Genomic DNA, 14,980 nt, shown 5'->3' with positions numbered 1-14,980 from the left:
TCATAGTCACACTCCACCACCATCCATCGTTGTTGCTGTTCCACTTCCTTATCGTCAATCTGCGTCGGACTCAAAAAACGAGAATCCAACTCCCTTTTCTATTCTGACAATCTGGAACCCAAAGAACAGGAATCCAACTCCCTTTTCTATTCAAATCACTTCAAAAATCCCTAAATCACATTCATATCTTTTGATTTTTGAGTTCTTTGTTGTTCTTAGAAATTTGCAGCTTCTATTTTTTAGATCAATGGATCTTAACTGATCATTCATCTGTAGATTGAGCATAATATCATCTCTTGTTAAACAGAACACCTTGATTGACATAAATGCAGGTCTTTAAACGAGACACGCAAGGTGTTCGATGAAATGCCAATAAGAGATGTCGTCTCCTAGACTTCCATGATCTCTGCTTATGACATGACTGGAGATGGTGAAACTGCTATTACACTATTACAACCTTTTCAAATATGCAAAATTCCAGAATCGTCCATGATTCCATTTCCTTCGCTCCAGCTCTGTCAACCTCCAACCATGGGGAATTACTAAACCAAAGAAAACATTCCTTCTACTTCTGGATTAAGGTTTCGTTTCAAATCCGGGACTAAGAACAAGTCCCCTTTTCCATATTTTTTTCAGGTTTGGAACATTGAGTGTATGTGTGTGTTGTGTTTTGATGAACATGTCCACTGCATGAAATGAATGTATGTTTTTTTCAGATAAATAATTGTGTGGGTTTGAGAGAGAGAAAGAGCTAGGCCTTCTCATTTTTCTAATAATTAAAACGAATAAATAATTATTAAATTAAAAAATGAATTTAAAAATGGAAAATAAATACCCTAAGGGTATTATAGTCATTTCATTATTCAGAGGGACCAAAAACGTAACGAAACTAGCTCAAAAGGACTATCAATCCAAAAAAGTCGTGGTTTGGACTAAAACCCCCAAAAAAATACATACCACATGGACCATTTTTGCAATTTTGTCTAACTAGAAAGGTTACCCCCGCTACGCGGGGGCCAGAAGCTTTCAATGTTATTTCCGAATCGATAAATATAACAGACGTAGAAAGTGGAATGATGAAAAGCCTGGGCTTTGTCCCGGACCGTTTTTTTCATGTTTTTATGAAAAAAAATATAAAAGTTTTGACTACAAGGATCAGAAGTGTCAAAATGGCTAAAGAATTAAAGGGGTAAGAATTAACAACTTTTTAGAAAATGGATCAAAGTTGTCAAACCGTTAAAGTTTTGTGGCCAAACTTTAAATATTAAAAAGTTCCTAAAAAGTGTTAAAATATTGATTGCAATGACCAAAAGTGTCAAAATTGCTAAAGAATGAGGAGCAAAGTTGCCAAAAAACTTCCAAATTTACTATTCCTAAGATTCATTTCTTTAATATATATATATATATATATATATATATATATATATATATATATATATATATATATATATATATATATATATATATTAAATTTGTTATAATTATTTTACATCTTTGTTTTTATCAAGTTTTAAAAGGTGCGTCATGGCAGCGCCAAGGTGTCGAGGTGTGGCTTTGCCGCCAAGAAAAAGCATTTAGCGTTGATGTTAGGTATGCGCACATCTTGGCTTGTCTAGACGCGCCATACAACACCATGACACAAGTTTTTTTCAAGTCATTTTTTTTCTTATCAGACATGACCCAATTGAATTTTTTGTTACAATATTGATATAACACTTGTAAAATCTTGATTTATTTGATATGAATATATAATTAGTTGATTTTTTTATGTATACAAAATTATCGTCTTAAATTACGCTTCAAAAAAAGTTATACTCATAAAAACTAAAAGTTTGACTTTGCCGCCACGCCAAACCGTACGATATTTAGAACCTTGGTTTTTATGCATATTCTTTAAAATGTTTTTTCTTTATTACATATTGAATATCTTTATTACATCTTTATTTTTTGGCGTGCTTTTAAAAAAAATACATGTTTTTACAAATTATATTGTAATTATGTCTAGACAATTATATATTCATAAATTTTCGTGAGCAATACTAATGGTATGGCATCCTGGTTAACTCACAACTAACATTTTATGTTATTTGAAAAATACTTTTTTATTTGTTATACCTAAACTAAATACACTATCTTACCCTAAAAAGATTAGTATTTACGACACATGTGAGTAAAATATGTATTCTAGCTTAAAGTTCAATTAAAACAATGAAATATAGTAGTAACATAATATTATTTTGAATTACATATCAAATAAAATATTGCATTTTATTATGATATAGATATGACAAAATGGACATGTTTGATGTGTTAGATAGTGAGTCAATAGGACTATTTTATTTTAATACGGGTTTAAGATGGGCCGGATAAAACTGAAATGACCCCACAAAACACATTTTTCGTTCTTTTGAACTTTAAAAATAGGCAACATGTTATTTATTCGTACAATAATAATATATTTTGGGTTATTCACCAAATAGTCACATTTGATAAAGACATATACGAAAATAATCACTCTTTTAACAAATTTCGAATATGACTACTAATTTATTATACTTCATTTTGATTACGAACTCGTATTTTGCTATATAGAAAAAGCAAGTTTGAAAATTATTTGAAGTTTCGAAATGATGTTTTGCACGCATGCAGTTGGAATTTTGAAAAAAAGGGGTACGGTGGATTCTGTTAAAGAAATTTCATTTCTATGGTACTCTAAAAGAAATACTATGAATACTTTATAATTTGGGGAAAATGACTCTTGAGGTAATTAACTTTTGCGTTTGTATTCATTTGATCCCTTTTTTTTTTGTATTCAATATACCATCGAACTTGTTGTTGGTGTTTACCATAGCCCTTTTGACCGACTTTTGACCTGTGATAGCCGGTCAAAGGGTTATGGTGAACACAAACAACAAGTTCGATGGTATATTGAGTACAAAAAAAAGGAAAGGGACCAAATGAGAACAAACGCAACAGTTGGTTACCCTCCTGATTTATTTTCCCTTTACTCATTTACAACAAATCTCACATCATCTCCTACTGATATTAATGACTTTATGAGATTCATTCTTGCTTATCTTCAAAACATAACCTACGAAAGGACATTATTCATACATGTACAACTTTGTAATGCACTTGAATATTTATTAGGGGAATCTTGACTAAGCAGACGCATTTCATGACTACATTTACATTTGCAATCAAATGATTTATCGTATCATGGATTCTAGACAAGTCTACAAACGAGTGGAATCACAAGTGCTGTGATTTTTGAGTTTACTTAGCTTTAAGATCGAACTCATGGGATAAGATATAACATCAATATGTACAATATTATGGTGATGTGTCTACAAAAACAGCATGATATTGTACATATTGATGTTGTATCTTATCCCATGAGTTCGATCTTAAAGCTAAGTAAACTCAAAAATCACAGCACTTGTGATTCCACTCGTTTGTAGACTTGTCTAGAATCCATGATACGATAAATTATTTGATTGCAAATGTAAATGTAGTCATAAAATGCGTCTGCTTAGTCAAGATTCCTCTAATAAATATTCAAGTGCATTACAAAGTTGTACATGTATGAATAATGTCCTTTTGTAGGTTATGTTTTGAAAATAAGCAAGAATGAATCTCATAAAGTCATTAATATCAGTAGGAGATGATGTGGGATTTGCTGTAAATGAGTAAAAGGAAAATGAATCAGGAGGGTAACCAACTGTTGCGTTTGTTCTCATTTGGTCCCTTTCCTTTTTTTTTGTACTCAATATACCATCGAACTTGTTGTTTGTGTTCACCATAACCCTTTGACCGGCTATCACAGGTCAAAAGCCGGTCAAAAGGGCTATGGTAAACACCAATAACAAGTTCAATGGTATATTGAATACAAAAAAAGGAAAAATGACCAAATGAGTACAAACGCAAAAGTTAATTACCCTCAAGAGTCATTTTCCCTATAATTTGTTTTTCCTATCTTTTTGTTAGGGTTCTTTTTATTAAAGAGTAAATTACATGAATGGTCCTTATGGTTTGGAGTAATTTGCACGCTTGGTCCCTAACTTATTTTTTTAATTCGGAAAGTCCCTACTGTTTGTTTTTGTTACATGTTTGGTCCATATTGTTTGTTTTTGTTACACATTTGGTCCATGTCTTACCTAAAAAGATTATTAATTAAATATGAAAAGATGATGGAGTAGGTAAGGTAAAGTGAGGGGTGAAGTTAGGGGTGTGTTTATTTAAATAAATTAAAAATCAAGGGCAAAATAGTTTTTATAGGTAAGACAGGGACCAAGCGCGTTACAAAAACAAACAGTAGGACCTTCCGAGTTAAAAAAATAAGTTAGGGACCAAACGTGCAAATTATCCTAAACCATAGGGATCATTCGTGTAATTTACTCTATTTTAGAATATATGGAAGACTGTTACCAAAAAAAAAAAAAAACTTTAAAAATTATTTTTTTCTTTATTTTAATTTTTTATTGAGTTTTTGAATTTATTTTTCTAAAAGGTTAACAATGTTTTCGGGAAATAACTATTCAAATTGTTTTCAAGTTACCAACAAAACTCAACTTCATCGTGTAAAAAATAACCGGTAGTAAACAAGATCCATCCGTTGATTTTGAGGGTTCTCTATGGAGAATAGAAAATAGGCTCCTAAATATGAGGAAATTGATTTGTTAAAAAAATTAGTGAGAAAAGAACAAATATTCGAACATTGGTTGTTTATAGGAAATGTAAACATAAGGTACCTCTTTTGGCTTAGCTTAACAGCAAGACATTTTGTTAAGAGAAATTAAATTATATTCTTACCTTTTATTCCTATAATTATTTTTATCCATTAAAATTATGATAAATCACCATTTAATTTAATTTTATTTGACATATTGTTAATATAGCCTTAATAAGTTAGTTAAAAAAATATGGAATGATGAAACTTGTCATAATTTTATTGGGTAGGAACATTTGTAGGCATAAAAAATAGGAAACAATTTAATTTTTCTTTTGTTAAATATTGACGTATATATATTTATTTTAATAAATGAAAGTTTTTTTTTTGGTCATATTGTCAAATTATTATTCAATTTGTTAAATGTCATTTTATGGTTATTTTGAATTAATTTGTTTTTCACGTGTCATTTTATGGGTTTTTCTATTTTGATAAATTCCACATAATACTTTAATTTTATAATTATAATAAACATAGTAATAAATGAATATTAATTTTATTAATGGACTTACCTTTTTATTTCAAAATTTCCACATTAAAGCTTATTAGTTTATTTATTTAAATTTCAAAGATAAAAAAAAATCAATTTTGATAATTCCTTATTTTTCTTATTTTCTTATAAATCCACAGTTCTTAAATATTTAACCATTTATATTTAATTTTTTTTAATTAACTCATGTAATACATAAGTCTTACGCCCAATATATATTATAAGGGAAATTGAGATCACTTTTTTGGTTTTTTTTTTTTTTTGCAAAACGACCACTTGGTCCGGAATGGATTGTTTCGGATTCGATTTAAAATTCGGTTAAACGGATAGATAATTCCGACCTGGTAATCTGGTTCTCCTATAAATATCATTTAACCCGTTTCGGACTACACTTCGACATCCTTTTTTTCGGACTACACTTCGACATCCCATTCCGGACACATTTACAATTGAAAATGCCTTCTGGTAGTAGTGAAGAAATGCAATTTTTATTTGTAAATTTCAAATTTGTTTCTAATTAAACGCATTAATTTTTTATTATACGTTAAAAATGTTTAGTTTATGCAATTATATAGGTATTATAGGGTTCTATATGAATTTTAATCTTGTTAAGACAATTATAGGATTACATAGACTTATACATTTATAGTACATGATACATCGTAATAAAAAATCCTAATTTTTTATAGTTCGGAATCTGAAAATCATGTCCGGAATACAATGAATTGGGTCCGGAATTTTGGTTCGGAGTTTATGGTTCGGAATACCATACCCGATTTTCGGATTTCGGAACAAACATACAAAAATCCTAACACCACAATCAAAAACCCTAATCCGCTCCGGAACATACATACAAAAATCTCTAACTAATAATTATTTTGATTGTAGCATGATAGAACATTCGCAACGGTTGTTACTACAACCTGCATACCTGAACTTAGGCGCGAAATCATGGCGCACTTACAAAACCGACCAGTTTGTGCGACGATGTTTAGGCAATCATGTTTTGGTTATACGTGAACATGTCGATGGGTGTCGAATGTCACCATTTACTATATCACTATCTTATGTGCAAGGAAGTTACTACTTTTGATCCATTTGACCTAGAAGAGCTTCTATTTCTGGTTGGCGACTATCGGGTTTGCTTTGACAGGAAAGCATTTTGCTTGGTCACCGGCTTGCGATTCGGGGATTATTTCCATCCCAATCTTGGTTTTTCAGCATTCAGAGAACGTGTGTTTCCATTTGTGCCTCTTTCATGTTTGGTGAGTATGGACGACCTTACGAATGTGTTCAATAACTCACTTCATTAATTAAGAAATGAAGACGTGGTAAGAGTCTCCTTGTTGTATATGCTATAGCAAGGATTTTTTTGGGAAATACATGTGACAACCTTACTAATGAACGTATGGCACCCGTCTCTAATTTACATGAGTTTAACAAGTATTAAAGTTTTTTACCCATATTATATCAAATGATACATATACTTAATAAGTGTAATTTTTTGACATAAGTTGGGCAGATTGATATGAGATTTCTGTGACATCCCCAATTTCACGGTCATTTTAAAAATTTTATTTATGCTTATTTGAAAATCAGAGTATTTATTTTAAAGAATAATATTGTGAAATTTGTTCCCATAAAACATGATAAATATATTATCAAATCATTTCCGAAGAAATGTATTCTGTTTATATTAAAAACTTTAGGATGGCATCGTCAATACAGAAACATAAGCATAAACAGACCTTACCTTCATTTACACTAGTGGTTTACATCTCCTTTAATCTCTCAGTGTAATGTAGCTTCGTGTCGATGCTTGTGATAGAAATAAACTGAGTGGGTCAGGTTTGGGAACTTGGTTAGTACATAGGGTTTTCAACACACAATAATATAATTATCATGTTTAATCATCAAATAATCAACTCAATTATCCATCCTCTTTATCTTCTTTATTCTTAAGGATCTACCCTAAGAATCAATTATCCTTCATTCCTAAGGATTATCCTACGGGATAGACATGAAGTCCATCACTGCCAGTGTTTATATAAAAGGTACTAAGTCCATAGCTACCGAAGTTAGGCACAACTACCAATGTTCTTTCATGAGGTACTAAGTTCATAGCTGCCATGTTTTTAGAATACATTCAGTGAACACGTAGTTCAAAAGTTAGGCACAACTGCCAATATTATCCATTAGGCGCAGCTGCCAGGATATTTAGAGTACATCTGGTGAACACGTAGTTCAAAACACCTACAGGTTGGGATGCTGCTAGCATTCCACTGGACTGTCTAGAATAGTCCGTGGTCGTCATCTATACTCCGCTAGATGGCTGGATCATCGTAAAGCGTCGATCATTTTATTTCATCACATATCAACTATTTCATCTACCCATGTTTTACCCAACATATTCGAAGATATAATATATATATATATATATATATATATATATATATATATATACATTTTAAATCATTTAAAACTGTATAAATCGTTCATCCAACATAGATATCAAGAACACAGATAATATGCATACATAACACATAATTTATAGCAAATACTTCATATCTATGTGTAAGTTGAAAGTAACTATGCACTCACTTGTTAAAGTGACGATTCCCAACTCGGGCAGTGCTTCGCTTATAATAATTTATTTTCCTTCGACGAAACTTAGTGTTATTACCACTAGATTTTAGTCTAATATTTATTGCGATTAATTACGAGCGATTTTGTTTTATAACTGTTAAACAATACTTTTCAACCACTATATATAGACAAGGGCCAGAAAGAAACAACGGAGGACAGCACCATTTTGGCATTATATCACTTTTGAAATCCAACAACCATATGCGGCCTTTTAAACCAGATTCCCTGTACCACGAGAAGTTAAAAGATATTATAATAGCACTTTGTATATTGTATTTTATAATATATTTATTGTTTATAAGTTCATAATAACAATATTGAACTTAAACATAAGTTATACTTAAAATAGGGTAAGCATAACTCACGTACCGGGAGGTTTGGCTAGGAATTGGGCTCTGCGAGGGCAGAACTTCCAAGCCAAAAGCTCTTTTTCTCAGAGCCTTCTGTAGCTCCAAGACTTTCCTCTAGCAATTATAAGTTACTAGGGCATTGGGAGAGGTTTAGAGAGAAGTTAGAGAGGGAGAGAGAGAAGGGTTAAGGTGTGAGGAAAATGAGTGAGACTAGCATGCTATTTATAGGCTGAAAACTCGGCGAGTTCTGAGCCTTCAACTCGTCAATTTGGTTTGCCACATGTCACCATCTGGTGGCAAGGCGTGTGGAGAAAGCAAGGGCTCAGATCATGCCACGTCACCCCCTTCGCAGCAGCACCCTTCCGACTTATAAATTCCGTAACTTTCACATACGAGCTCCATTTTCGACATTATTTATATCCACGCATAGTTATTGATAAGATCTACAACTCTCCTTTTGACTCCATTGGGTAATTCTCGACCAATTTTAAATTTAAGATTATGAGAAGATTACACTGTTAAACGACCGTGTAAAATTCATAACTTCTACATATAGACTCCGTTTTTGATTTTTTTTTATCGTTGAACTCCTTTTAATGAGATATTCACTTCTCATTTAGGTTGTGTTGACTAAAAATCGATCAATCTAAAATTTGAATTCCGGGTTATGCATTGCTATGCTAAATCTTAGAAAAATCATAATTTCCTCGTACGAAATTAGATTTGGACGTTCTTTTTATGCACGTTCTCGGTTTAATGTATACTAAGACTTTCGTTTATATCGCTAAAACGTATTTTATCGCAAACTCACTTTTTTCGCTTCCCGGTGTCGTGTCGGTTTTGCCGTAAAACTTCGACAAGTCATAACTTCTTCGTTATAACTCGGATTTCGATGTTCTTTATATGTACGGAACCCTTGTGACATATCCTGTAACTTAGTTAAGATTATTCCTTCCAAATAATCTTCTATCAAAAAGTCATTTTATCGATTATTATCTCTAAATTGACTAGCCCGAATCTGTTGGCGTTACAATTTCACTTACAAACATTTGTGTAATGTGTTTGATAAGATTGAGGGCTATTTGAACCCAAATATGACAAGAATTGGCAGTAGACACACATATACTCTGCAAGGATTAGTCTATGCATTTAAGGTATGTACATTAAATTTAATAAGAGTTTTTATACAAAAAGTATTGTAACTTCTTTAACTTGGTAAGTTGTTTGTCATCTTAATTTTGTATATTTTGGATCTTCGAGACATTTCCCAACATTAGTATTGTTGGTTCCCCTATATCGAGTGTTATCCCTCAGACAATTGCATACCCTAGGATGAGGCGTTTACATGTGAAATGTCCCCCCAAAAAAAAATAAGACCAAAAATTTCATTTTAAAATTAATAAAAACATAAATTTCAAAGATAGCATCATAAAATCCAAGGTGGAACAAAGTGTATCGATACAACATCAATATCAGAGTAAATCACAAAATGCGGAAAATGGTAGTGTGTGCATTGCAATCATCCAAGGCTCTTCCCCTTCAGACCAGAAGTACCTGAAACATAAACTGGAAACTATTGTTGGATTTTGGTATAATACAACATCCTATGGTGCACATACAACCCTAAATACCTTGGATCTATGTTTTCACTAATTATACATGCAAATGGTTTCCATGGCATTAAACCTATAACTAGCATGCATTTGACATAAACCATACAATATACTAGTTAAGGAAACATACCTTTTATGTGGCTTGAAGTCTTGATGTATTTGGCCTTAAGAGCTTAGCACCAATAGTATGAAATGCCTCAAATGGAATCACAACACACCTAGGACAAAGGTGGCTCTTGAGAGAGAATTCCATGCACCAAAACACCTCCATATTTCTCTAAGAAAAGAAGTGGTGATTTTGTCTATGGAGTAACCTATTTGTATGTAGGATTCCAAGGGTCATGGGTATAACCCATAATCCATACCCATGGGTTTTATGATCCATGGTTCATGTTTAATTAAGACCTACAAAAGAGGCTTAAGTTTAATTAAGTTAATGGGTAGCATCTTCTTAAGAGTACATATGAGACATGAACGGAGAGTAGAATTCTGAATCATCTCCAAGAGTATGGATTAGGCATAGTTATTCGTCCCTAGTTCGAGAGTATGGATTAGACATAGTCATTCATCCCTGGTTTGAAAGTATGGATTAGGCATAGTCATTCATCCCTGTTCGAGAGTATGGATTATGCACAGTTATTCATCATTGATTCGAGAGTATGGATTAGACTCAGTTATTCATTCCTGATATGAGAGTATGCATTAGGTAAAGTCATTCATTCCCAAATCTGAGAGTATGGATTATAGGATTGAAAATGCGAGGATCAACGGGATGGGGGTAGAATGCTTATATACGATATACTCGATCTTACAAGTTTTAATATATATATATATATATATATATATATATATATATATTATAACACTGTGGGATTCAAATCTTATATACTCACCAGGTTTCCCAACCTTACCCACTTAGTTTATTGTATCACATGTAATTATATACGATGGTATAGATACCTACCGAGAATATCAAAGGAGATATAGACTATTAATATAAAGAGATGCTGTAATAAGTCGTCGTTATGCTTATGTTCCTTGTATTGACAATAACATCCCGAGTTTTGTAAATAAAATACATTTCTTGGAAATGTCTTGAGAATATTATTATCATCTTTTTAGGACAAATTCCGTGAAGTATATCTTTTAAAAATGATACTCTAATTTAATAAGCATAAACAAATCAATCTTTCTTTGTCGTAAAAATGGGGATATCACAAAATACTACTTAATGAGACAATCATTATTCATTTGTTGTGATAAAGAAAATGAGTTTTATAAACCAAGCCTTCTTGGAACATCTTAGAGGATGTGAAATTGATTCATAAATCATTCTAACAAAAACATTCACTCGTCATTTGCACATTTCTTGTGGCACAAGATCCCCTGGTCACTTCGATTTGTCTTATGATGTTCGAGGTAGCCTTCGTATTCTCTAATGCGATAGGGTCACCTGGCTACTGGTTGAATGTCGATTGTACATGTTTTTTACTAGGATGGATCAGACCTTGTAGACTGATATATGATGTTTATTAAAGAACTATTTCATTTAGATAATATTTAAAGTTATGTACACTGCAACAAATATATATTGAATATTTATTTCCAACCAAACAAGTATATTAAATACTTTCATTAGACTAAGGATGAAATTTTTTATCCTTATCTAAAGTATAGAGTTATAGAGCTTATGTTAGACAGTAGGCTTAACTCACTCTAGCATTTACTAATTTCATTTATATAGACTATCCTAAATGATTGTTTAAGATGAAGTTTCTACAATCCCACTAATTCTTATTCAAGAAGAAATTTACTTAGAAATTTATTTTTGAAAGTGGGAGGAATATGGAACTTTAAGAGCTAAATAACCATAAAGCTAAATGCATCATATTTTGGAACTAGCAAGATTTCAACTGTTGTTGAATCCGCTCAATAGTTGATCAGAAACTAATGAAACACATAGAGATGCATTCATGTATGATTATCAAGTATGGGCTTGATTAATATTCCTCCATATATTATGAATATAAAGAGTAAGTGAGTTTTCAAAGGAGAAAACATACATGAATAAACATATTTTCAAGATTTAAGCTGACATCTCAAAGTAAGAATCTTCTTTTTAATAACTTAATTGTATAGTGTGATTTAATTATAATTCAAGATGACACTTGTGTTTTCTATGTAACATCCATTTTAATAAACCATACGTTATACAAAACATTGTTTCCAATCATAGTCATAAAATCAGAGTATTTAATAACATCTCTCAACATAAATCCAAAGGATAATGTGTACGGTCACGCCTTAACCTTGCCCTGATTATCTGATGTACCTTAAACCATGAAATCAACAACTATAAGCCAAAGATTAGTGAGTTTCACCCAATGCACCACACACAACAATATATATATATATATATATATATATATATATATATATATATATATATATAATAATGCATGCACACTAGTCCCATAGCTTCAAAATGGATTGCCCCTGAGCCCATAACATAAGACTAGATTGCCTTCCCGGCCCACAACTCATGTTTGGATTACTCCCTAGCCCACAAAATATGACTGGATTTCCCTCCCGGTCCACAACTCATGTCTGGATTTCTCCTGGGTTTGTTGGCTTACCGAACAAAGCAGAACCGCCTTAACCCAACCGCACTATGTCGGCATATGCAACAGATAAACAATAACCAGAAAGTACATGTAATCATACAAATATACCAATCTAACAAATCACTACAACATAAAAACATTCTATACATAAGGATACATAACACAACCTAGTGGGTCGGAATTGGTGCCTTTGACCCACGAGTACAGTGAGGATAACTCACCTTAAAGTCTAGAAAATAGTTGAAATGATCACTGCTCCAAATACCGACTCTATATGTCACCTATACAACAAGTAAGGACCAAGCCTCAATCTACAACTCAAACTACTCCATTTGACCTAAAGTCAAACTTGGTCAAAGTCAACGGTCAAAAAGTAAAAAGTCAACCTCCAGTCAGATTATGCCATGCGTAACAACTCTACGCCTTGCATAGATCCCAAGGTGACAAGGCCAGGGAAAATGAGGCTAGGGGTTGCGTAGCCAGAATTATACCCCATATAATAAGTTGAGTCCCAAGTTAATTATTAAGCTCTTGATACATAAGGTTCAACCACCAAACTTCCAGATATTCACTAGATAAACGTCTTAATGGATAAAGTCTCTGACTTTATCCATTTGCATGTATATTAAGGGCACAAAGTCATAACCTAAGTCCAATAAGTCAGTCAAAGCTCAAAAACTCATGCATGGATGGATGAGATTAACCAAGCTCTCATTTTTATGACTTAAGAAGTCCAAAATTGACTACAAGTGATACCCTAATGGCCTAGAGTAGCTCTCACTCAGAAGAACCAAGGTTATGGGGACAAAACATGGAAATTCTTAAGCATAAACTAGATCCATCATAAAAAATCATCAAGGTGGAGACTTTATACATTCTGGAGATGGATGTGGGAAAAGAATTTTTATATCCAAGGCTAATTCAAGCTTCTAACAACTTCACCACCTTCTTCTTTCTTCAAAATGAACACAAAACACTCTCAACGCTCAAAAACACACCAAAAGGAATTAGGGTTTCAAAGGGAACGTTTGGGGGAATGGAGGCTGAGAATAGAAGGGCCTGAAGAGAGTTAGAGCCCTTAAATACGGCTTCAAACCCCAAGATTAGGGTTTGGGCTCTGGGCAGGTACGTGTTGCATACCCAAATCTACGCCCAATGTAGATCATTAAAACCCCATCTCCAAGATACCCTTCTACGCAACGCGTAGAAGGCTATCTACTCTCTGGGTTGATACACACCCAACATCAAAACTTAAAAAAATAAAGGGAAGGAATATACCTGAAAGGATTAGGTGTTACATTCTACAAAGCTAGTGGGAGCGCAGTAACATTCCTAGTCTTATATGTTGTCAACATACTAATTCTTGGAATAAAGATCTATATAGATAGATCATGGAAACTTAAAAGATTAAGTAAAATTACATTAGTTGTCAAGGATCTTAAAAGAGCTTAATATAAAAATACCCTGAGAGAGTTATATTGTCAATACCGCATGACATCATTTTGAGCATTCCTCAAAATCCTAGTATAATGTCTTTGAACTAGATAGTATGATTATGTTCTGTATACTGCTGCAATTGGATTAATCATATATGTCATGATTATGCATGAAGGCCATATATTTTGTATACTTATAGCATATCAAATAAATACCAGTATAATATGAGAACAAGTCATGGTATGACTTATACGAACATTCTAAAGTGCTTGCGAGAACTGGAGAAAGATTCCTAATCTGCAGAGTATTTGAAAGAAAGCTATATTAAGTTGTAACATATATGTTGAACCTCCAAATAGATTGAGATGATTCTCAATCACAGTCGGGCGTGTTCTCATTATGAATGAAGAGAAATAAATGGATAGTACTTCCATGTAGATTTTAATTACAGTTACACATCAGAGTTATAGTACATTATTGTTCGGGGAGCCACATACAAAGATTCTTAATGTATAGTTCATTTATGACTATGAGTAAACCCGTTACACAAGTATTGGTATCTAAGTCATATTTAAGCATCTAATACATTCTCAAGTGTTTTCTCTATATGTGAGTTATATATATAAAACTGAAAATGTTGGTATTCGCAAAGTTTATACACATTAGGTTTATTGAATCTACTTAATTAAGTTCCTTCATTAGCTAAAGTATGAAAGTCAAGTTGGTGCTATAGGAACTTATTGTCATACATAGATGTATTTTGATTGAAATTTAGTATTTGGATATTGAAACAATACAAGCAACATATATTGTAATGAGTTGATATATTAGATATAGTCTTTAATTAAATAATTATTGTGTTCTATATTAGCATGTTTAATCCTTGAATAACTTTGGTTATTCTAAATGTCCATAGTCATTCATAGTTGTAGGAGCATCTACCATTTAAGACTAATATGAATAGATTGGTTGATTTTCATGGAGATGAAAATAAGAAGAGCTGCTACAACTTCATATTTACTTGATTAGGAGAATAAGTATTGGACCCGACCCACATCAAAATCACTTTGTGGATCGTAGTCATAAGTGAT

This window comes from Lactuca serriola, chromosome 5, assembly GCF_051521515.1.
Source record: "Lactuca serriola cultivar US96UC23 chromosome 5, Lser_US96UC23_V15, whole genome shotgun sequence".
Taxonomy (NCBI): Eukaryota; Viridiplantae; Streptophyta; class Magnoliopsida; order Asterales; family Asteraceae; genus Lactuca; species Lactuca serriola.
The sequence above is the reverse complement of the archived record's forward strand: the minus strand, read 5'-3'. Positions refer to the sequence as shown.